This window comes from Passer domesticus, unplaced genomic scaffold, assembly GCF_036417665.1.
Source record: "Passer domesticus isolate bPasDom1 unplaced genomic scaffold, bPasDom1.hap1 HAP1_SCAFFOLD_44, whole genome shotgun sequence".
Taxonomy (NCBI): domain Eukaryota; kingdom Metazoa; phylum Chordata; class Aves; order Passeriformes; family Passeridae; genus Passer; species Passer domesticus.
Genome location: NW_026990160.1, coordinates 2191407 through 2216085, shown reverse-complemented (window position 1 = coordinate 2216085; position 24679 = coordinate 2191407). Strand labels below are relative to the sequence as shown.

General features: G+C 53.3%; 2 long non-coding RNA genes and 1 pseudogene across 2 annotated transcripts; 2 read left to right on the top strand and 1 right to left on the bottom strand.

Annotated features, from left to right (window-relative positions):
* Positions 1-10701: 10701 nt before the first annotated feature.
* LOC135292645 (uncharacterized) lies at positions 10702-12152 on the bottom strand. Its single transcript, XR_010354866.1, has 2 exons — positions 11972-12152; positions 10702-11819 (listed from the first exon to the last, which is right to left on the bottom strand). It is a non-coding gene; the product is annotated as an uncharacterized LOC135292645 (long non-coding RNA).
* Positions 12153-15630: 3478 nt separating this feature from the next.
* On the top strand, positions 15631-18393 carry LOC135292723 (uncharacterized). The gene is made up of 3 exons (XR_010354902.1): positions 15631-16886; positions 18059-18118; positions 18271-18393. It is a non-coding gene; the product is annotated as an uncharacterized LOC135292723 (long non-coding RNA).
* Positions 18394-18501: 108 nt separating this feature from the next.
* Positions 18502-24679, top strand: part of LOC135292707 (zinc finger protein 850-like) — a 216147-nt pseudogene continuing 209969 nt past the window's right edge.

Below are 24679 nucleotides of genomic sequence, written 5' to 3'. Positions count from 1 at the left end.
TGGCAGGGGCTTAGGCCGTGGGGTCAGTGGCCAGAGCAGCCTGGCCTGAGCAGAGCTGTGGGGCCAGAGCCGGCTGGGCTGGGCTGGGGAGAGGCCCTTGGTGCTGCCCAGAGCTCAGGGCAGCTGGCAGAGCTTGCAGGGAGCTGGGCTGGGCTCAGAGAGCCTGCCCCAGAAACCATCAGTGTCCATCTCAGCCTGGCTGAGCGTGCAGGGGCAGGACTCAGGCCAGCCCTTGTGGGGCAGGGCCAGCGCCTGTGCAAGGCATTGAAAACAGGCAAGTGCCCCAGAGAGGAGGCTGCTCTGTGCCCTTGGGGGCACGGACAGAGCAGGGAGGGGGCCCAGGACATTTGTCACCGCCAGCCTCTGTGCCCAGCCCTTGGCAGCCCTGGCTGCTGAGCCCAGCTTTGCCCTGGGCTGAGTTTGGCTGTGGCCCAGCTCCATCCTCCTGCGGGGCTCAGGGCCTGTTCCCGGCCATGGCCAGCCCTGGCCGGCCTCTCTGCTGGCCCAGAGGCCGGCAGAGCCCGGGGCAGGGCTGTCTGTGCAGGCCCACAGGTGCCAGGGGCTGTGCAGGAGCTGGCAGAGGCTGCCCAGCAGGGAGGCCGTGGGGCACAGAGCCCCAAGGCTGCTGTGGGCACCACGGCACAGGGGCCGTTCCCAGCCGCAATGCTCCTGGCCTGGGCTGGGCCTGCACAGGGGCTGGGCCACCATGGCTGGGCCAGCACAGGGCCACCAAGGGGCCACGCAGCCGCTGCCGGGGCTGACAGCAAGGCCAGGCACACACAAGCAATTGCTGAGCATGGCCTGCGCTGGCCAGGGCTGACTGTGCCACAGGCAGAGCTCAGCTGCCCTTGGGGGCTGCAGGAACAGTCAGGAGCCCAAAGAGCCTCCATGGCTGTGCTGCAGACCAAGGCTGCAGCAGGGAAATGCAGGGCTGCTGTGGGATGGGGAGGGCATTGAATTCCAGCACACACCTCAGCTCTCTGATGATCCCAGCACCATGCTGGGCCCTGTTTCACACTGGAGCAGAGCAGATGTTGATGGGACAGGAGCCCTGTGGGGCTGTCAGGGACCTGCAGCTTGCAAGGTGCTCTGCTCTCCCTCAGGTGCTCTCAGAGAGATCCAATCCCAGCTGGGCACCTCAGGGCACAAGTGGCACTGCCTGTTCATGGGCACACAACTGATGTCTGCCTGGAAAGGGGCACAGGTTTTAATACCTATTACTTTCATAATATACTTGCAAATCTTTTTTATCTGGGTCATTGGAGTTTTGAAAAAATGGCAAAGTTTTCCTGGGAGGAACAGGAATTTCCTGGATCTCATGGATTCTTCTCCTGATGGTAGGACGAAAAATACTGATCTTCCCCTCTACTTTTGGCACTAACATTCACTCTAATATTACATGACCACCTTCCTTAAGGTGTTTTCAGCTCTGTTGTTTAAATGGCCATGTCTAACGACATCTCTTCATTTAGAGCAGCTGGAGCTTTGTCCTTCCTCTTGCTCCCAGTTTTCCTCCTGCAGATGTTCTCTGGTCATTCCAATGCATCTGCCTTGACTGGCTTCATGCTTTGAGGTTCTTTGGGATACTTGGGGAGTATCCCAATCTTTCAGAAGTTTAAATACCTCCTTGGTCAACATCTTAGTTTTAGTTTTATCTTTTCTATCACCTCTTCTTATGTCTTTGTCTAAAATCCTTCCTGTATGGCAATCCTTTGTTGGTGGTGAACATGTCAGATGTTTCTGGGATATCAAAAGGAGCTGAAGAAAGTGTTTTGCTGTTTCATAAATTTTACCACATTCACATTTTTTATGTTGGTCATGAAGAGAAACCTTTATGTGCCTCTGAGTCTCACCAATTCCTGATTCCTCAAAGGGCACAAACCTGATGAGTTGTGGTTCCCTCTCCAGTGGCTGCACTTGGACCTCCCTCCATAGCCAGAGCAGAGCTCCCTTGTCCCAGAAAGTGCCTGGCAAATGAGGGATGAAGGACACAGGACAGGCTGTGGGGATCAGGGCCAGGGCAGAGCCAGGGAGAAGAATGACTTTTGCATTTGATGGAGCTGTGCCTTCCCTTGGCTTTGTTGGCTGACAAGAAATGAACATCCCTCTGTGTCTCGGGCAGCTCCTTCTCCAAGGAAAGCAGGTGGGAGTTGGAGCCAAGGAGCTGAAACCTGCAGGTCCAGCCTGGGCTGGAGGGAGCTCAGATTTGCATAGGGCTGCTCTGAGTGCCAGGGCTTGGATGGGGGAAATGGTGGGGTGGGGGTAGGGACAGAGTCTGATTGATTGTCAGCCATGGAGGGCCTTGATTTTCATATCTGCATGAGGAGGTACTTGGATTCAATATCAATTGGAGATTGCACATATCCGTTTATTAACAGGAAAAAAAAAACTAAACAGGACCTAAAAATGTTTTCTCACTGTCCTTGAAAGTAGAATGTATTCAGTTTGAATACACTCCTGAAATCAGTCTAATTAACCACAATTATTTGAAAGGTTTATTTGAAAAAAATTGATTTGAAAACAACTATCCCCAGAGGCTTGGCTTGTTAAGGTGTTCTGAATGTGAATGAGCCCTGGGACACTGAATTCCTGCACTGAAGAGCTGAAGGCTGAACAAGCCTCTGGAGCAGTGAAATCCAGCAGCAGCCTCCAAGTTGCTGAGGATGTCAGCAGCCCCCACTGAGGCCATCCCTGCCCATGGACTGTGGGGGAATGGGCAGACAAGGAGAGCGTCCCTGGGGCTGGGCCAGCAGAACTCAGAGGCACCAGCGGCTCCAGCTGGGCAATGGAGTGTGGAATGTGGCTGGGAAAGCCCTGCCTGGGCTGTGCCAAGCAGGATTGAAAAGGCCCTGACCCCCATCCACTAAAAAACTCTCTCAAGGAGACATTCAAAAGGAATTACAGTTGTTTGTGTACTCTAAGTTGGGTGCACGGGAACAATACCAACAAGAGATTCTGAGGAGCTCAAAACAACAAAACAGCCTTTACTGGCAACTTTAGAAAATCAGAGAAATTTAGTCAAAAATGTTTAATGCATCATTCAATCACCAAAAAACACTTCTCAAAGCAATAACTTGCCCTGTTCCACTTCACAAACTCTAAACCTGTTCAATTTAAAGCTAGTCAGAGTTTGCAAGAGGACAAAAATAGAAGAAGTAGACACAGAAAGAGAGAAAGAAAAATAAGATTTATAGAAGCACAGACAGAGCTACCAACTCCTGGACTCTAGCAGTTCAGATGGAAATGCCAAGAGGAGGTAGGGTCAAGATGTGTGCTTGCCTTGTGGTCAGCCTTCAATACCCCTTGGTCTTGCTGGGCCCTTCCCCCAGATGGGACTTGGTGTCATTTGGTCACTCAGGAGCTGGGCTGGGGCTCCAGAGGTGGCTGTGGAGCATTGCCTGTGCTGTGCCAGGGACTGGCAGCCACTGCTGGGCTGGGAGAGAGGCTCTGGGGGGAATGGGGTTCCAGGGCAGGGCAGTGCTCCAGGGCAGGGCAGTGCTCCAGGGCAGGGCAAGGCTGGATCTGCCCATTCCTCCCCGACACATGAAATGTTTTGAGCCAACAATCTCCTGCAGTCTGTCACAGGATGCAATGTTGGAGGTGAAATCCCAGTTCTGGCCATGGGCACCTGGAAAGGAAGGACAGCTCTTTTCCATAGGAAGGAAAGCACAGAGCCCCAGTGTTTGGAAGGCAGGTGAGAGTCTCACTAGGCCAGCCAGACTTGTCAGCAATGGCAGATTTTGTCTGGGAGCAGTCTTTGGATGTAGGGAATTTTGGAGGTGGAAGCCCAATCTCAGCCATGGGTGCCTGGAGAAGCAGGGCAGTTCTTTCCACAAGAAGGAAAGCACGGAGCCTTCCCCAGAGATTTGGGGACTGATGAGAGGTGACCCTCATGAAACCGTTGTCAGCCAGTCTTGTCCTGGCAATATTCCTATGGGAATAATCCCTAGATATAAGGAAATCTGGAGATGAAATCCCAGTTCTGGGCATGGATGCCTGCAGGAGAAGGACAGATCTTTTCCATATGAAAGAAAGTATGGAGCACCAGTGTTTCAACAGCAGAAGAGAAGAGGCCTTCAACATGCCATGGTCAGTTGGACCAGTCAGGCAGTCCATGGGAGGCCAAACCAGCCAGACCTCTTCTGTGTTGCCGTGGTTTTAAGAGGCCCTGCAGTATCACCATGGTCCCCTTGGTTCCACGGGGCCCCACAGTGTCCTAATGGTGATTTGATTCCATGGGGTCCTGCAGTGTTACAATGGTGCTTTGGTTCAATGGGGTCACACAATGTCACAATGGCTCCTGGGTTGCAGAAGGCCCCGAATGTCACAATGGTCCCAACAATTCCATAAGGCCTTGCAGTGTCACAATGGTCTCTGTGGTTCCCCAGGCCCCACAATGACACGTGACTCCTCTATTCCATGAGACTGCAGTGTTACAATGGACCTTTGGACCACGGGGTTTTGCAGTGTCACAATGGTCTCCTTTGGCTCCACAGTGTCACAATGGACCACTGATGACACCAGGCCCCACAATGTCACAATGAACCTTTGGCTCCATGCAGCCCTGCAGTGTCACAAAGGCCTCTTGCTTTCACAAGGCCCCACAAGATCACAATGGTCCTCTTGGTTCTGTGGGGACCCCCAGGGTCACAATGGTCTCACTGGTTTTATGAGGCCTCTCAGAGTCACAATGCTTTGCTTATTCCATGGGGCCTCATAGTGTCACAATGGTCTCCATGATCCCCTGACTCCATTGTGTGTCACAATGGCCCCTTGGTTCCATGAGGCTGTGAAGTCTTTTAATGGTCTCTCCATTGTGCCATGAGGCCTTGCAATGTCACAATGGACCTTTGGCACTATAGGGTCTCACAGTGTCACTATGGTCCCTGGGTGTCACAGGGCCCCACAGTGTCACCATGGTCCCTTGGTTCCATGGGCCCTGTGCTGCTGCATTCCCCCCTCCCCTTCTCAGGCCGCCCTGCCAGCTCAGAAATGCTCCTTGGGCCTCGGCCTTGGCCAACAGCCCCTGGGCTCAGCTCCTCTGCAGCTCAGCACAAACACTGTCTGCTCCAGGCACTGCTGTGCCCAACCAGCTCCTGGTTGCTGTAGGAGCAGCCCTGGGAACTGTTTGTGTTCCCTCAGTGGCACAGCATCCCTGTTCTCACAGTGCCAAAGAAAGCTGTTGATGCCAAGTGCGGCCAGGATGAACCATTGCTGTGACTGCAGCCCCTCTCTTGGGGCCCTACAAACAGCGCTGCAAAAGGAGCCCCTTGGAGCTCTCCTGGGCCAGCGACTCCCTCTGAGTGGGGCCTCTCCCAGCCGGGAACTCTCCCGTTTGCTGCACTCGGGGATCCTGAACAACGAGGGAGCCTGGGCCAATCCCCCCACTCCTCCAGGCTCAACCCTTCACCCGCTGGGGAGATGCCAAAGCATCCACAGGGAGCATTTCCTGCCCTCAGGGGAATTTGTCACAGGTGCCTTGCACTGACTCTTTGTGTCTGTGTGCACACAGGAGTGCCTGTGCTGGGGAAATGTGGCAGAAATGCTGCTCTCGGAGGGGTTGGAGTGCCTTGCATAGCTGAGTCAGTCAGGCCTGTAGGTGAGGTTAAGTCACAAGGTCTAAGCTAAGTTAATTGCTTCTAAGAGTTGCTCTTTTGCTAATTTGTTAGGTTTAGTTTAAGTTATTAGCTAAGATGACTATTGTTAAGTGTTATTCCACTGTTAAATTATTTAGTCATAGGTTATAAATGAGGTTAAAGACTGTTAAGTGTTGTTCTTTTACTAAATTGTTAAGTTTACGGGAGAAGTTAAGGTTAAGGTATTAGTTAAGTCCTGTTAAGTTTGAGCTCTGTTCAGCTTTTAGATCATATTCCTTTTATCGTTGTCCTCACTGTCCTTGTGTCACACACAGGGACCGTTCTTGGTTCATTTCTGCTTTATTTGCCTGGATTTGGTTTGGTTTTGTTGTTGCTTTGTTCCCCCGGTGTGCCTGAAGTGTCCAGTCAGGAGCAGAGTGACTCTTGCCAAGGAACTTTGTGATGCTGTCGCTTAATATTAAATCTGGTTGTTGCTGATCTCTTGCTGGGGATTTTTTCAGCATTCTCAAGCCCTCGTTGACAGCAGGGTGAAGGAGCCCTGGCCCAGGCTCTGGCCCTGGGGGACACAGGGACGCTGCTGGGGGGTCCCTGTGCCCCTGTCCCACCCCCACAGCCCCGGACCCCGTCCCCGTGTCAGGCTCTGGGGTCGATCCCGTGGAACATCCTCTGGGGGAGGCTGCGGCGCCGGGGGCGGGGGGACCCGGGGGGACAGGGGACCCCGCTGTGCACGAGCAGCCTTGGACTGCTCTGGGGGAGCTGTGAGGGGGGCTGGGGCAGAGTGACCTCCCCAGTGACCTCACACAGCCCCTGTGATGTCACACAACCCCCTGTGACATCACACAGGCCCATTGTGATGTCACACATTCCCTGTGATGTCACAAAGCCCCTGTGGTGTCACACAGCCCATTGTGATGTCACAAAACCCCAGTGATGTCACACAGCCCATTTGTGATGTCACAGCCCTCATTATGATGTCACAGATAATGTTGTGATATCACACAACCTATCCTGGATGTCACACAGCCATTCTATGATGTCACAACCCCTCTGTGATGTGACACAGATACCCTGTGATGGCAGAATCCATTCTATGATGTCCAGCTATGATGTCACAGAGCCTACTCTATGAAATCACTGGCAACTCAGTGATGACCCACACAGCTGCTCTGTGATGTCACAAAGCCCCTTCATGGTATCACAGGGCCAGTGCTGGGATATCAGTCTGTGATATCATAAAGCTGCTCTGTGATGTCACAGAAGATTTGGTGATGTCACAAAGACACCCTGTGATGTCACAAAGACACCCTGTGATGTCACAGTCTGTTCTGTGATTGCACACCTGGCTCTATGATGTTGCTCCATCACCTGGTGATGTCACAACCCACTCTCTTATGTCACAGAGCCACCCTCCATGACGGCAGACTCTGCTCCATGGCCTCACACCCTACTCTATAATACACCATACTCTATGACATCACAGACAGTTCTGTGATGTCACAACACCCTCAGTGATGTCACAAAACCCTCTCTGTGATGTCATACTGCCACTCTGTAATGTCACAGCACACACTTTGACATCACAGCCTGTTTTATGATGTCATACAGCCATGCCATGATGTCACAGCCTGCTCTGTGATGTCACAGAGAATCCCCTCTATGATGCTGTAGCTGCTCAATGACCTCACACAACAAACTCTGTGATGTCATAGCCCAACCTGTGACCTCACACAGCCTACTCTGTGCTGTCACACACCCCTTGCTGACATCACAGCTGCTCTGTGCCTCCATGACACAGCCACAGAGGTGCTGCTGTGACACAGCCCCTTCTGGGACATCCCCCAGCCCCTGACAGTGCTGAGCCCTGTCAGCTCTGCCTGTGCCCTGCTGGTGTCCCTGAGCTGCCCTGGCAGTGCCCCAGCCCTGCTGGGCTGTGCCCAGGAGCTGCTCCTGGCCAGAGCTGTCTCTCTGCAGCGCTGCCCTTGCCAGGAGCTGCCTCTGGGCCAGGAGCCCGGCCCAGCTCAGCAGCACAGACACAGCACCAGGACTTTAATCGCCCTCTGGGGCTTTGCTGCTCTTTGCATCAGACTCAGTCCTTCAGAGTGTGCTAAAAAAACTTCTCAGGGACTCAAAAGGGAGTGAAACACTGAAGTTTCTCATACTTAAAATAGATCCTTTTGAGGGACAGGACTAAAAAAGTATCCCCATGTTCCAGGTAAAGCAGAACACTGGAGGCAGTGATGACAGCTGGGGACAAGCAAGGAAAAGGTGTTTCTGATGCTGAGCAATCCTGTGCCTCTGTCCCTGCAGGCTGTCCTCATCCCCCGCTGCCCCACCTGGCTGGCCCCTTCCTTTGCTGACAGCTCTGCCTCCTGCCTGCCTCTGCCTGCCCACACAAAGCCTTGGGCTGCTCCAGGCTTTTTCTGGGTGATGTGTTGCACCACAGCCCTGCCCTGGCAGGGAAATTCCTTTCTCCTGGTGTCCAGTCTGGACTACCCCAGCTGCACATGGTGCCTCTCTCTGTTTTATACAATGAAGAAAAACTCCAGCCTCTGTGAAACCACCCTTCAATCCCTCCCAGGCAACTCCTGTTCTGTCCTCAGTCTCCACACCACTGAGCCCAGAGTCTGCAGCCTCCTCCTGCTGGTTATGTGATGAGGCCTCCAAACACCATCTTGGGAGATTTTTGGGTCCTCTCCAAGGTCTGTGAAAATACAAGAATCGTGGTGGAAATTATTTTCTCCCAAATCTTGCAGTGACAGAACAAGGCTCAATATCTTTCAACTGAATGAGGGTGGATTTACATTTGTTAGAAGGGGGAAATATTTTACAATGATGAGAGTGGCACAAAACTGCAACTGCATTCTTCCACAGAATTGGATTCCCCGTCTCAGGAATTATCCAAAAGCAGGAGCTTTGTGCAACCTGACCCAGTGAAACCCTCTCATCCCCAAGGACAGAATTCCTGTTGTGTGGGTTCTCTGCTGTGCTGGGTGCCCTCACAAAGCTTCTGGCCAGAATGTCTGCTGAGGGCAGCCAGGCTGCTGCAGGGGCAGTGACCTCACAGCCACCACCATGGCAGCCCTGTCCCCTGGGCCTGGCTCTGCCCTTTCCTCTGCGCCTGCCTTGTCTCTGCTGGCATGAAGAGTTTTGTCATTCATATCTTGTCCCCAAGGTGCTGGGGCCAATGGCTTCCCAGGCAGGCTCCTGGAGCAGAAGTGGCTTTTCAGAGCCCAGGCAGAAATGAGCCCTGAGGCAGCAGCTCTGCAGTGCTGGCCACCAGGCCGGGCTGCCAAGGGAGGCTTCTGGCCATGCCCTGCAAGCAGCTGCTGCTGCCAAGGTGCCTTTGGTGCCTCAGGCTCTGCCTGGCACAGCTCCCAGCACGGCACTCTGCCCTTGTGCCCGAGCCCTTCCCTGTGCTGGGGCTGGCCTGGGGCTTTTCCTGCAGCGGGACCTGCCCTGCTCCTGGCACAGGAAAGGCAGTTCCTGCTGGATCTGGAGGCGCTGCCTGCAACGGGCTCCAACAACTCCAGCAAGCTGTGTTGACATCAAATTGCTTCCTAGATCACTATATTCTAATAATTGTTATAGCTCCTATACTGTGGAGTAAATAACTCTCTTTTTTTAAATTTAATCTGTGGTGGAAACAAACCATTCTGTCAAATCATGATCAGAATCAATCAGGGCTGTATTTATATAAATTTATCTAGAATTCCATCAATAATCCTGTGGGACAAATTGCATTAAGGTTCAATTCTACCTGTCCAATCTTCTACACCTTTGACAAAGTCTGGGGCTGGGATTGGATCCAGCCACTCCCACTCTCCTGTACTAAAATAAATTTTGGAAGCCTAGGGGCCCTGCAGGGATTTGAGGATCCATGGTGGCTGTTGGGTGTCATTTCTCCATCTCATGACTCAGCAGGAGTTTCTCCAATAAAGAAATAAAGCTTTTGCCTGAGGCTCCCACTGTGCCCATGACAGGAACCCCTGTGAGTGTCTGGGACATCCTGGCTCTTTGGCAGCCTGGGGACTCCTGGGATGTCACCGTGGAGCCCCCGTGAGTGCCTGTGACAGATGGGTGCCTTTGCAGCCCAAGGTCCCCTGGGATGTCACCATGGAATGGCTGTGACTGCCTCTGAGCACACAGCTCTTTACCATCCCCAGAAACCCCTGGGAGGTGTCCATGGAGCCCCTGTCTCTGCCTGTGACATTCCAGCTCTTGAACAGCCTGGAGACTCTTGGAAAGTGACCATGGAGCCCCTCTGAGGGCCTGTGACAAATCTGATCCTTAGCAGGCAACCATCCCCAGCCCCCTGCTGCTATGGTCAGTTTCCATGGCAACCATCCCCAGCCCCCTGTTGCTATGGTCAGTTTCCATGGCAACCATCCCCAGCCCCCTGCTGCTATGGTCAGTTTCCATGGCAACCATCCCCAGCCCCCTGTTGCTATGGTCAGTTTCCGTGGCAACCATCCCCAGCCCCTGTTGCCATGCTCAGTCCCTTGGCAGCTCCATGCACACCCCATGCCAGGGGTGGGTGCCATGGACACCAGCTCAGGCCTGCAGCCAGAGCCCGTTGCCATGGCAACCACTGGCAGCCCCATCCCCAGGGTCATGGGATCCCAGATCCACAGAATTGGCTGAGCTGGGAGGGACCCATCAGGATCCTGGAGTCCAACTGCTGGCCCTGCACAGGACACCCCAACAATGCCAGCCTGGGCCTGGCAGCGCTGGCCAAACGCTGCTGGAGCTCAGAGAGCCCTGGAGCTGGGAGCCTTCCCTGGGGAGCCTGGGCACTGCCCCAGCAGCCTCTGGGCAAAAACCTTTTCCTGAGATCCAACCTGAGCCTGCCCCAACTCAGCTGCAGCCGTTCCCTCCAGTCCTGTCCCTGGGCACCAGAGGGAAGAGGTTCCCACAGCCCCAGCCAGGGACCCGCTCCCAAGGCTGTTGCCATGGCCACCAAGGCTGGGACCAGCTGGAATGCTCGGTTTCCATGGGCCGGGGTTCAGGAATGGGATTCCCCAATTTCCTGCTCCCTCTAAAACCACGCTGCCGCTCGCTGCCCTCCCGCCTCCCATGGAAAGAACAAAAGGCAAAGATCCCAGGCTGGGATAAGAACAATTTACTGGGAACAGCAATGAGATAAGGAATAAACAGGAACAAAAGCAATATTGATAACAGAAGGGATAAGAAAAACTATTTACAGGGAAAACTACAACATCACCACTGAGTGGCTCTTCCTGGCCACGTATTTCCTCCTGCCTGGAAAGGACACCTTTCTCCTCAGGGAGAGAGAGAGAGTCCCTTTCCTGCCCCTGGCAATGACCTGAGGTGGGAGTGAATGTAATGACACGGCTCTGGCCAGACCCTCTTGTTCTTCAATCCTACATCAGGTCACTAGCAGGGGCAGGAAAAGTGGCAAGTGTCTTCCCACCATGGATCACAGGGAACATGGATCAGTAGGTCTCTTCCCAATGCGGGTTCTCCAATGGGGGATGAAGCTGGAGCAGCACACGAGGCTCTTCCCACACTCAGGGCACTTGCAGGACTTCCCTTACCGGTGACTCTGTTGGTGTTTGGTCAAGTTAGAGCTGTGGGTAAAGCTCTTCCCACACTGGGGACACTCGTAGGGCCTCTCCCCGCTGTGGATGCACCGGTGCCTGGCGAAGTTTGAGTTGCACTTGAAGCCCTTCCTGCAGTCTGGGCAGCGGAAGGGCCTCTCCTCTGTGTGAATCCATTGATGCTGGAGGAGACTGGAGCTGGTCTGAAACCTCTTCTGACACTCGGGACAGTCATAGGGCCTCTCCCCGGTATGGATGCGTTAGTGAGTGATGAGCTCAGAGCTGCACCTGAAGCCTTTCCCACACTCCCCACACTCGTAGGGCCGTTCCCCAGTGTGGGTTCTCTGGTGCACGATCAGGTTGGTGATCCACCAGAAGCTCTTCCCACACTCCAAGCACCTGTGAGGCTTCTCCCCATCAGGAACCTGCTCATGGACCACCAGCTCCAAGCTCTGGCTGAAGCTCTGTCCACCTTCCTGGCACAGGGTGGATCTTTACTCCTCAGAGCAACCTGGGCTGCGTTTGCAGCCCCTCCTCATGCAGGATCTCCAGGGCTTTTCCTCCCCGTTGGGTTCCTGCGCCGTGGAGCCGCTCAAAACGGCCTCTGCCACGAGGTTCTGCCGCGGGGATTTGTCCTCCCTGCTCTCCATGCTCAGCTCCTGCTCTGGGGGAGGAAGGACAAGGACAGGATGGCATTTGCCTCCGGGCCACAGGCAAGGGCAAGGAGATGCCCCCAGGCTGTCCTGCAGCCAGGGCTGTGCTGGGCTGGGAGATGGAGCAGGAGAGAGGGGAAAGGGGCACTGACTTCCTCCTCACCTGCTTGCATGTTCTGGGGCATTTTCCTCACAGCCTCAGTGGGGGTTGGCAATGGAAATCCTGGTTTGAGGAAAACAAAGGATGAGCACATTGAGTTTGAAGGTCCCTCTGCCCAAGTCCATCTCTACAAGTCACCGGCCATTGGGGCTCCAGAAAAACCTCCCAAACGCCAAGATTCAGCCCTGAAAAACCCTCCCCAGGAGTTCCCCACCCCTGCTCCCTCCCCTTTGGTGTTTGGGGTTCCCCCTGTCCCAGCTGCTGGGGTCACGCTTGCATTGGGGGTCCCCCTTCTCCTCGGTGCCCGCCCTCCCCAGCCTGCTGGCAGTCCCAGCAATCCCAAAAGCTGCCCCCTCTTCGCTCTGCCCATTCAGGGATGCCGGGGCTTTTTGGGCTCCCTTTTGGGCTCCCTTCTCCCCTCATGCTCTGCTCCGGGCTGCAGGGGCTCCAAGGAGTCCCCCCTGCCCCTCTCCAGCCTCTGCAGGCTCCCGCCCATGGCGGCGCTCCCCCCTCTCTGGGCTCCCCACTTTGGGCTCCTGGGGGACACAGGGCTCTGCTCCTCCAGGCTGCCTCTGCCGCCAGCCGCCACCGCCACCCCCCGATGTCCCCCCGAGGGGCCTTTTCCGCTCAGCCTTGCACTTCTTCATTCTCCAAACATCCCCCCCAAAAAATCCCAACTGGGAGGAACTGGGAGTGGCTGGCTGCATGCTGGGAGTGACTGGAATCAACTGGGCTTCTACTGGGACCAACTGGGATCACACTGGAGGTGACTGGGATCATCCTGGCACTGAGTGCCACTGCACTCAGGCTGACTGGGAGTGCTTGGCAGTAAATGGGATCATACTGGGGAATAATGGGAGGGACTGGCAACATGCTGGAGGGAACTGGCATACACTGGGAGATACTGGGAGTGACTGGAACCAAAGGGAGGGTGAAAGAGAGCCACTGGAACCATGTGGAGCACAACTGGTTCATACTGGCAGAGACTGGGAGCACACTGGGCTCATCTCTGGATCACACTGGGAGGGACTGGACTAATACTGGGAGAATCTGAGAGCGACTGGGAACACACCCTGCACATCATCCCCCATACTGGGCCTGACTGGAAGCAACTGGGATTATACTGGGAGCACACTGGGAGGGCTGGCATGTGACTGGGATCCAGCTGGAGCTTACTGGGATCATATTGGGGTTGAAAGGGAGTGACTGGGATCACACTTTGGGCTACTGGGAGCACCTGAGAGAAACTGGGATCATGCTGCAAGCAAACTGGAGGAACTGGGCAGGACTGGATGCATGCTGGAGGCAGCTGGGATATTCTGGGCATGGCTGGGGGATCACACTGGGAGAACTGACACCTTCCTGGGGCCACTGGCAGCGCCTGGGAATGACTGCAGACATGCTGGGACAAGGTGGGAAATGTTGGGGGCTTTTGTGGATTTTGGGGGGGGGTTGGATTTTGGGGGTTTTATTGTCACTTTGGGGGGGGTGTTGTTCTGGGGATGTTTGGGGGTTTATTGAATTTTTTTTTTTTGATTTTGGGAGGTTTTACTGGGATTTTACTTGGTTTTTTTTGGGATTCTCAGAAATTCTGGGGTGTTTTATGGGATTTCTAGGAGATTTTGAGGCATTTTACTGGAATTGTGGGAGCTCTTAGTGGGATTCATTGGGGATTTGGTTTCTTTCAGAATTTTCGTGGGATTTTTGGGGTTTTGTGGGGTTTTTTTGGGTGTTGCCATGATTTCTTTGGGTCTTCGGGGGGATTTTATGGGATTTTTATTATTTAGGGGACATTTTTGGGGGGATTTATGGAGTTTCATCGGAATTTTGGGGGTTATTGGGATTTCAAAAGATTTTGTGGGCTTTTATTGGGATTCTAGGGTGTTCTCATGGGTTTTTGTCATATTTATTTCAGATTTCATGAGTTTTATTGGGACTTTTGGGGCTTTTAAGGAGATTTTGATGCCTCTCAGTCCTTCCGCAAACCCTGGGACAACCCCAAAGGCCCCAGACCCCCAAATCCCCCACAAATTCCACTAAAAATCTCAAATTCCTCAAGAAATTACAATAAGATCCTCCAAAACCCCACAAAATCCCAGTGAAACCCACCAAAACTCAAAAAAACTCCCCAAAATTTCACTAAACCTCCTCAAAAATCAACCCCCAAGCCCCAATAAAATCCCCCAAAATCCAAAACTCCCCAAATCCACAAAACTCCCAAAATCACATAACCTCCTGAAACACAATAGTTCTCTCCGAAACCCTAATAATACCCCCTCAACTTCCATCAAAACCCTCCAAAGGTCTAAAAAAGCCCTCCTAAAATCCCCCCAGACTCGCTGGATCCGGGGGCACCGGCCGGTGGAACAGGAGCCACCTCAGGGGCCATCGGAGCTCTGTGGGGAGGGGGCACCATGGGAGACCCCCAGAAACGGGAGGGGGGGGGGCTGGGAACCCCCAGGATCCCCAAATCTCCCCCGGGAACCCCAAATCCCCCTGAAAAGCCCCCAAGGTTGGCCCAGGACCACCCTGGAACCCCAAAGTCCCCCCAGCACCCCCAGGACCCCCCTCGAGACCCCTCTCAGGACCCCTCCCCACCCCCAGATCCCCCCACAGTGCCCCACGACCCCTCCCCAGACCCTCCCTGACCCCTCACGATCCCCCAGCCAAGACCCCTCCCCAGACCCCGCCCCACACCCCGGAACCCTCCCCAAAGCCCCCCCAGCCCCCCGGACCCTCCCACGCCCCCCCGATCCCCTCTCAGCCCCTCCCGGCCCTGTCCCGGCCGCCTCAGCAGCTCCCGGAGCGCTCCGGCCGCTCCCAGCGCCGCCCCCGCTCTCTGCAGCGCCCGGCACGGCACCGCCGCTGCGGCTCGCCTCTGATTGGCTGCAGCGCCGCGGGGAGGCGGGCGCTGCTGAGGGGAGCCGCGCCCTCATTGGCTGGTTCGGGGCGGGGCGCGCCGCTATTGGCTGGGGAGCCCGTGCAGGCGGCGGAGGCGGGAGATTCAGAGGCGAGCGCGGCTGAGGAGGGCGCTGAGGGGAAACTGGGGGGGTTTGGGGCGGTCTGAGGAGAAATTGGGGATTTTGGGGAGATTGACGGGAAATAGGGGGGTGTGCGGTGGGTTTGGGGGGCGTGAGGGGGTCCGAGGGGGCTTTGGTGGGTCTGAGGGGGCTTTAGGGATCTTTGGGGGCAGCTTGAGAGGGTCTGGAGTGTTCTCAGGTGGGTTTAGGGGGATCTGAGAGGAATTGGGAGGGTCTGAGCGGATTTTGGGGGATTGTGAGAGGAGCTGGGGGGCTCTGGGGGGTTCTGAGGTGCATCTGGGGGGATTTAGCGGAGTGTGAGGGGATTTCCCAGGGTTTGGGGGGGATTGAGGGGTCTGAGGGGGATTTGGGGCAGTCTGATGGATTTGAGGGGGGTCTCAGGTGGGTCTGGGGTCAATTTTGTGGGGAACTGGGGGGTCTGAGGGTCCCGGGAAGGTTTTGGGGGTCCAGGGTGATCCTGGGCCAACCTGGGGGGGTTTGGGGCTCCCGGAGGGGTCCCGGGGAGATTTGGGGGTCCCGGGGGGTCCCAGGCCCCCCCTGAACCGGGGTCTGGGGGTTTCGGGGCGAGGGGGCACAACAGGGGTTCCACCCCCCCTCCCATTTTTGGGGGTCTCCCATGGTGCCCCCTCCCCACAGAGCTCCGATGGCCCCTGAGGTGGCTCCTGTTCCACCGGCCGGTGCCCCTGACCCAGGACGGCCCCAGAGAGTCTGGGGGGATTTTGGGGGGCATTTTTGGGATTTTGTGGCAATTTTGATGAATTTTAGGAGGGTTTTTGGGGATTATCTTGGGGCTTCTTTAGGGCTTTATTGGGTATTTGATAGAAGTTCAGGAGGAATTATTGGGGTTTTGGAGAGAATTATTGGGTTTTGGGGGGTTATGGGATTTTGGGGGTTTTATGGAACTGGGGAGTTTTGGATTTTGGGAGATTTTATTGGGGCTTGGGGGTTGGTTTTTGAGGGGGTTTAGTGAAATTTTGGGGAGGTTTTTGAGTTTTGATGTGTTTCACTGGGATTTTGTGGTGTTCTCCGGGGTTTTGGAGGATCTTATTGCAATTTCTTGAGGAATTTGAGATTTTTAGTGGAATTTGTGGGGGATTTGGGCGTCTGGGGCCTTTGGGGTTGTCCCAGGGTTTGCGGAAGGACTGAGAGGCATCAAAATCTCCTTAAAAGCCCCAAAAGTCCCAATAAAACTCATGAAATCTGAAATAAATATGACAAAAACCCATGAGAACACCCTAGAATCCCAATAAAAGCCCACAAAATCTTTTGAAATCCCAATAACCCCCAAAATTCCCGTGAAACTCCATAAATCCCCCCAAAAATGTCCCCTAAATAATAAAAATCCCATAAAATCCCCCCGAAGACCCAAAGAAATCATGGCAACACCCAAAAAAAACCCACAAAACCCCAAAAATCCCACGAAAATTCTGAAAGAAACCAAATCCCCAATGAATCCCACTAAGAGCTCCCACAATTCCAGTAAAATGCCTCAAAATCTCCTAGAAATCCCAATAAACACCCCAGAATTTCTGAGAATCCCAAAAAAACCAAGTAAAATCCCAGTAAAACCTCCCAAAATACAAAAAAAAAAAAAAATCAATAAACCCCCAAACACCCCCAGAACAACACTCCCCCCAAAGTGCCAATAAAACCCCCAAAATCCAAACCCCCCAAAATCCACAAAAGCCCCCAACATTTCCCACCTTGTCCCAGCATGTCTGCAGTCATTTCCAGGCGCTGCCAGTGCCCCAGGAAGGTGTCAGTTCTCCCAGTGTGATCCCCCAGCCATGCCCAGAATATCCCAGCTGCCTCCAGCATGCATCCAGTCCTGCCCAGTTCCTCCAGTTTGCTTGCAGCATGATCCCAGTTTCTCTCAGGTGCTCCCAGTAGCCCAAAGTGTGATCCCAGTCACTCCCTTTCAACCCCAATATGATCCCAGTAAGCTCCAGTTGGATCCCAGTCACATGCCAGCGCTCCCAGTGTGGTCCCAGTATAATCCCAGTTGCTCCCAGTCAGGCCCAGTATGGGGGATGATGTGCAGGGTGTGTTCCCAGTCGCTCTCAGATACTCCCAGTATCGGTCCAGTCCCTCCCAGTGTGATCCAGAGATGAGCCCAGTGTGCTCCCAGTCCCTGCCAGTATGAACCAGTTGTGCTCCACATGGTTCCAGTTGCTCTCTTTCACCCTCCCTTTGGTTCCAGTCACTCCCAGTATCTCCCAGTGCATCCCAGTTCCCTCCAGCATGTTGCCAGTCCCTCCCATTATTCCCCAGTGTGATCCCATTTGCTGCCAAGCACTCCCAGTCAGCCTCAGTGCAGTGGCACTCACTGCCAGGATGATCCCAGTCACCTCCAGCGGGATCCCAGTTGATCCCAGTATAAGCGCAGTTTTTTCCAGTAACCACCAGCATGTTCCCAGTCACTCCCAGTTCCTCCCAGTTGGGTTTTTTGGAGGGATGTTTGGAGAATGAAGAAGTGCCAGGCTGAGCGGAAAAGGCCCCTCGGGGGGACATCGGGGGGTGGCGGTGGCGGCTGGCGGCAGAGGCAGCCTGGAGGAGCAGAGCCCTGTGTCCCCCAGGAGCCCAAAGTGGGGAGCCCAGAGAGGGGGGAGCGCCGCCATGGGCGGGAGCCTGCAGAGGCTGGAGAGGGGCAGGGGGGACTCCTTGGAGCCCCTGCAGCCCGGAGCAGAGCATGAGGGGAGAAGGGAGCCCAAAAGGGAGCCCGAAAAGCCCCGGCATCCCTGAATGGGCAGAGCGAAGAGGGGGCAGCTTTTGGGATTGCTGGGACTGCCAGCAGGCTGGGGAGGGCGGGCACCGAGGAGAAGGGGGACCCCCAATGCAAGCGTGACCCCAGCAGCTGGGACAGGGGGAACCCTGAACACCAAAGGGGAGGGAGCAGGGATGGGGAACTCCTGGGGAGGGTTTTTCAGGGCTGAATCTTGGTGTTTGGGAGGTTTTTCTGGTGCCCAGATGGCCGGTGACTTGTAGAGATGCACTTGGGCAGAGGGACCTTCAAACTCAATGTGCTCATCCCTTGTTTTCCCCAAACCAGGATTTCCATTGCCAACCCCCATTGAGGCTGTGAGGAAAATGCCCCAGAACATGCAAGCAGGTGAGGAGGAAGTCAGTGCCCCTTTCCCCTCTCTCCTGCTCCATCTCCCAGCCCAGCACAGCCCCGGCTGCAGGACAGCCTGGGGGCATCTCCTTGCCCTTGCCTGTGGCCCGGAGGCAAATGCCATCCTGTCCTTGTCCTTCCTCCCCCAGAGCAGGAGCTGAGCATGGAGAGCAGGGAGGACAAATCCCCGCGGCAGAACCTCGTGGCAGAGGCCGTTTTGAGCGGCTCCACGGCGCAGGAACCCAACGGGGAGGAAAAGCCCCGGAGATGCCGCACGAGGAGGGGCTGCAAACGCAGATGGCGGGGATCTGAGGGGGAAAGAGCCAGCCTGGGCCGGGAAGGCGGCCGGAGATGGAGCCAGAGCTCGCAGCTGGTGGTCCATGAGGAGGTTCCTGATGGGGAGAAGCCCCACAAGTGCTTGGAGTGTGGGAAGAGCTTCAGGTGGAACTGCCTCCTGATCATCCATCAGAGAACCCACACTGGGGAACGGCCCTACGAGTGTGATCAGTGCAGGAAGAGGTTTCAGAGCAGCTCAAATCTCCTCCTGCACCAGCGCACGCACACAGAGGAGACGCCCTTCCGCTGCCCCGACTGCGGGCAGGGCTTCAGGCACAACTGCAACCTAGTCAGGCACCGGCGCATCCACACTGGGGAGAGGCCCCACGAGTGTGAGGAATGTGGGAAAAGCTTCAGGGAGAGCTACACCCTGATCCAGCACAAGAGAACCCACACTGGGGAATGGCCCTACGAGTGTGGGGAGTGTGGGAAAAGCTTCAGACATCGTTCCAGCCTGATTGTCCACCAAAAGATCCACTCTGGGGAGAGGCCCTATGAGTGTTCCAAGTGTGGGAAGGGGTTTCGGATCCGCTCCCATCTCCTCCTGCACTATCAGAGTCACACAGAGGAGAGGCCCTTCTGCTGCCCCGACTGCGGGAAGGGATTCAGGCACAACTCCACCCTCGTCACCCACCGGCGCATCCACACTGGGGAGAGGCCCTACGAGTGTCCCCAGTGTGGGAAGAGCTTCTCCAGGAGCTCTCACTTGACCCGACACCAACAGAGGCACCGGTGAGGGAAGCCCTGCGAGTGCCCCGAGTGCGGGAAGAGCTTCGTGCGCTGCTCCAGCTCCATCCCCCACTGCAGGAGCCACGCTGGGCACAGCCCTGGTGACCCACATTCCCTGTGATCCATGATGGGAACACACCTGCCCGCTTGTCCTTTTGGTTTGGCTTTAATTTTTTTCTGTTCTTCCTCTCTTTGCCCTCCAAAAGGCATGAGGTATCAATCTGTCACCTCAAAACCACTCACATCCCACTGAAAACAACTGAATTTTAACCCATAAAGGCTCAATCCCTCCTCAAATTGCTTGTTCCCTCCTCAAAAAAACTCAATCCCACGCCAAACTCACTCACTTCCACAGCCATCAGGGTGAGATGGGGTTGGAAGGGGATTGGGAGCAGTGGGATCCCAATTGGGAGTGGTGGGATGGGGATTGTGTGGGGCTGGCTGGGTGGGATGTATTTGACAGCAAATAAAACTTTCAGAGTTATGATTTCTGTCCCATTCATTTTCAGTCAGTTCTGTTTGCAGAGTGCCGCCTTCTCAGCTGATTAATTTGCTATAAAAATCCCATTTTTCAAATCATCTAACCCAAACAATTCAAAAACCAATATCCAAATATAGCACTCAACTACATTAAAATTTGAAAAATAATTGGAATTGTTTGAGAGTACTTTAGGGTGTTATTAAAGTTTAATTGTTTGGTTAAAATGTAGGAGAAATTCTAGTGGTGCTTGGTTTTGTGTTTAGTATGTTTGTAATATGAATTGTTTTACTAAGGTGTGTTAGATTGTATGTTAGTTTTTTTAGATATTTTTAGTCTAAAGTATATTAGTTACTGCATTAAAACTTTCAGAAGGTGATTCTTGGTATATAATTTGTTTCTATTTATTGGTAATGTTATAGTAATAGTTATTGTTGTTTTGGCTTGAATCGTTGGAGTAACGTAAGAAAAAATATTTCATTTTTATTATAATTGATTTCATTGTAATTATAGTTTATTGATTTATAATTTTGTTTTCAGTTGTTGAGAGGATAGGAAGGAAGTTCAAGGGCAGGAACATTTTTTCCCCAGTTTGTGCAGCCCAAGTCTGGGTGCCATTCAGCCCAGAGCTATGGGATAATATTGTAGTGCCTCCCACACACATTCTGCCTCCAAGAAAAGCTTGGATTGGCTTATTAGAGTGAAATAAATAGAAGCGTAATAAAATAGACAGTTAAACTGATCCCTCTTGAATGACTCTTGCTTTCCAGTGTCAATCCTGCCCATCATGCTCCCAAGGCTTGTTACGAACAAGTGTCTGAGATTGCTTAAAAATTCCCAGGCAAGGTTCAGCAAAAACCAGATTAAATATTAAGCAACAGCTCAAGAAAATTAATTGGCAACATTCCCACTATTACTTACTATTTGGTTAAGGAACAACATGGGAAAAAAAAAGCAAGAAACAAAATTCAGTCAATCAAATGAGAAACATTCTGAGAATTATGTCTGTGTGTGTGTGTGTTTAGGTGCATTTGAGAAAGGGCCAGAAAGGACAAGGATCAAAAGGAATACAGCCTAAAAGCTTAACAGCACTGGAGCTGAGCAGTGGTTAAACTGGAGCCTCCAGGAGTGGGCTCTTGGCCCAGGATCCATGGCTGCTCAGTCATGCTGCCAGTGCAGCAGCTCGAGAGCGCGCTGGCTCTGCGAGGCCCCACTCAGAGGGAGGTTGCTGCTGGCACCTCTGGGCTCCAGGAGAGCCCCAAGGGCCTCCTTTGGGAGCGCTGTTCATGGGCCACAGGCGAGGGGCCTCAGCCATCAAGGCTTCATCGTGGCCGCAGCGTGGGTCAGCAGCCTGGCTCTGAGAGTGGGAGAAGGAGGATGTCATGCCACTGAGGCAGGAAAAGCGGTTTCCAAGGCAGTTCACAGGACACCCCAGGAGCTGGTCAGACAGCACAAGTGCCTGGCAGCGCTCGGTGTCTCTGGGAAGCTCAAGAGGAGCTGGGCCCAGGGGCTGCTCAGCAAGGCCCAGGCCTGACAAGCGTTTCTCAGGTCACCGTGTGGCCGGACAAGGCCGGGGGCGTTCACCACCACAATCTGAAGCACGAGGTTTTGATGTAGGGTAAAAAGCCATGGCCCAGTGGAAGTGGGCCGTGTCCTCAGGCCTGTGGGAGAATCACAATGCAGATCCTTGTGCTACTGATTCCATCGCTCCCATTTTTCTGAGTTCTTGGTGGCAAGGTCACTTAGGTTAGACACACAGCTCTCTGAAGCTTTCTGCACAATGAATTAAAGTGAGATTACACATCCCAAATCGTGTTCTGTTACAGTTTAACTGATTGATTTAAGAAATTTCTGGAGCAGAAAACTTGCTTCCTGAGATATTTACTGTGTGTGGCACCAAGCACAGAGGAGAGATTTAATGTCAAAGGCATGGCCCAGGCAATGCTCTTTTGACAAGTTCTGCCCTGAGCTTTCCTGAGGAAGATCTGAAAGGTTCGATGTCACTGGCACAAGCTCCTGCAGTGGCTGCTGGCCAGCAGAGCAGGGCTGGCAGCTGTGCAACAAGTGTTGCCACAAGCAGCAGCTCAGCCAGGGCAGCAAATCAAGAGCTGGGAAGGAGCTGATCTGAAGGCCAAACCTCCTTAGCTCCTAAAAGAGCTGGAACAGTTCCTCATTCCAATGAGGTGCAGTGTTGGACACGGCTCTGTGTGAGCACTGGACACAAGTTGCTCCCACTGAGTGCTGTGATGGTTTCTGCAGGAGCTCTGGGCTCCTGTGTGTGCTGGACACAATGAGGAGAGAAGGAGCCAAGTGCACTGACACACCTTTGCCTTGAGCATGACCCGGCCTGGACCAAACACACTGCAAGCTTTCCCCTTTGGCCCATGTCTCAAAATGTCAGGTCAGCTGTTGGACGACTCAGGTTGGTTTGGTGTCAAGGAATTTCCCTCAGAAATACTGGGTTTGTCTTCCTCTCTGCCTTCCCCTCAGCAGCCTTGGGGCTGCTCCTGTGAAGCCATGGGTCTCACACAGTTTGGGAGAACTTAATACAGGACACTCTGCAATGAGTCATCTCCTCTAAAGTGTTCCAACAATCCCCTTCCAGTAACAGGAAATGAACACTAATACATGAAAGTGGAAAAAAATTGCAACATTTTATTAACAAGCAGAATAGCTGAAAAGCAAGCAAAAAGGCCAGTGAGTTCTAGATATCAAACTGCCAGACCTCACCGTCCCCCTGCTGGGACAAAGACCCAGAATGCCGGAGGAAAATCCCCCCAGGACACGCGTTACAAGGTGGTGCTGGGTTCTCCCTCAGGAAGAACAGGAGCTGTCACGGAGCAGCTGCAGCAGCAGATGAAAGCTCCATGCTTGTCCAGCGTCGACTTTCTCCCAGAGGCAGAGCTCTGTGGAGCGGTCACGGCAGGTGAAGCAGCTGGGCTGGAGCCCCTCGGTGTCTTTTCTCCCCGGCGTGGCTCAGCTCACGCTCTCGGGCTGGGAGCGGGGCTGCTCCACTCCTGCCGGCACCGTGTCCCTGGGCTTGGACAGTTTTCTTCCAGGAGAGCCCAGCATGCTGTTACACAGATCTCTCATAAAGGCCCAAACCAACTCCAAACACTCTGCCCACAGCAGCGTTTCACAAAGGGCTGCAGAAATCCAGGACAGCTGCAAGTGAGTGTCAGACGGCTTTTGTCTTGTTCTAGCCAGCAGAATTCTTGATGATCTGATGCAATTTTATTCAGATGTAACAGAGGAGCTGTGGTTTTTTATTGAAATATTTCATGATGAGTAACAAGCCTTGGGAGCATGAGGTACAGGACTGATGTGTGAAAGCATGAGCATATCCTCCAAAGTGACCAGTTTAATTGTCCATTTTATTACCCTTGTATTTATTCCACACTAATAAGCAAACTCAAGCTTTGCTTAGATATAAAACAGGCACGGCATACCCTACGGTCGCTTGCAGGGTCGCCAGGGCTGGCAGTGACAAAGCAGGCAGTCTGCTTCACTGTGTATCACTACAGATCTGCATCACAATGTGTTTTTAAGTAGCATGGTATTATTAAGATCTCCTTTTCTGCACGAGATACAAAAAGGAGGTTCTGAAATTATTTCCATGCAAGCAGGCCGTAAAGAACTGACCCTGCTATCCTAACGAAGCTTTGGCTTTGGCAATTGCACTCTTCCCATTCATCTTTTGACACAGACACTCCAGGTTTCCCCACACCCCTGCAAGGCTGGCAATCCCTGTTTCCCATTTACTGTTCTTCCCTAGAGCAAGTACAGTGGCTGCTTTGAAACTAAAAGCCCTGAGATCTGGGCAACTTGAAGGAGCATGAAATGCTAATTAAGATTTCCCATTGGTAATACCCAGGTCTGCACTTCCCAGAGCTCTGAAGCAGCAGCAGGAGGGCCATGCATCATTCCTGTTGGTGGATGTTCATGTTTCTGGTGTGCAAGAGCAATGGCTTTGAGGAGGGACAAAAATGCCCCTATTCAAACAGTGGCTGTGCAAGGAGATGTGAAGTTTCACTGCCTTTTTTAGGATAGTTTAGAAATATCTAAGGATCTAAGAGATCCATACTGTGGCATGGCACAGGTCCCTAATTTTGTCTCCAGAGAAATCCCCAAAGGACACATCTGCTCTGCTGGTGATGGCAACCCCATAAGCTCGTGGACTTGTTTTCCCTGCAACATGCCACCCTGCCTGGGCTTTACTAGGCCAGGACTAGACCCATAGCTATGCCAACGCATGCAGCCACGTGACACCGAGTCAGACAAAGTTTTCCTTCAGAAAACTCAATTAACACATTCACATGCAGTTTCTTCTAGAAGATCAGAAGCTGGCAACCATGAGGACTTTGCTGTCAAAAGGTTACAGTTTGCACTGGGCCCAGAAGTATTTTTCCCTAAGGAAAAACAAATTGAAATGTGAAGTTTAAATCTTCAAATGACTATGAAAGGAAACTGTGGAATAATTTCTGGAAAGGCAGCATTGTCAATGATCATGCAGCCCAGCAAGAGCTGGAGCGGAATCCAGAATTGCTTGTTCCAGCTATGCAGGAATTCATTACCCTGGCAAGCACTGGTCCATGGGAACAAATGATCCCATAGCCCTGGGCAGAATGGCACTCAGGCTGGAGTGGAAATAGATTTCAGGAACCCTTGTCACTTGTTATTGGCCTCACAGCCCACTCACCCCTTGGCAAGCAAGTTGCAAAAAACACTGTTGGACTGCTGTCCTGGGTAAATCTACATACAGATGACTTTTCCAAAGCAGGGCATCTTTTCCCAGTGAAATACACATCCTCTTCTTACCTATGAAATTGTGCCTGAAGTCACCTGTGAGCCAGATCTGTGTGAGATTGCAAAGGAGCAAAGCTTTGGCATTTGGGCACACTTGTCTTGGTTTCTTTGCTCAGGGCTTTGTTGAGCACAGAACACATCCAGGTAGAAAACTTTTGACTCTACAGGATCTTTTGTTTCTATTGTCCCCCAAACATGTCAATGTGTGG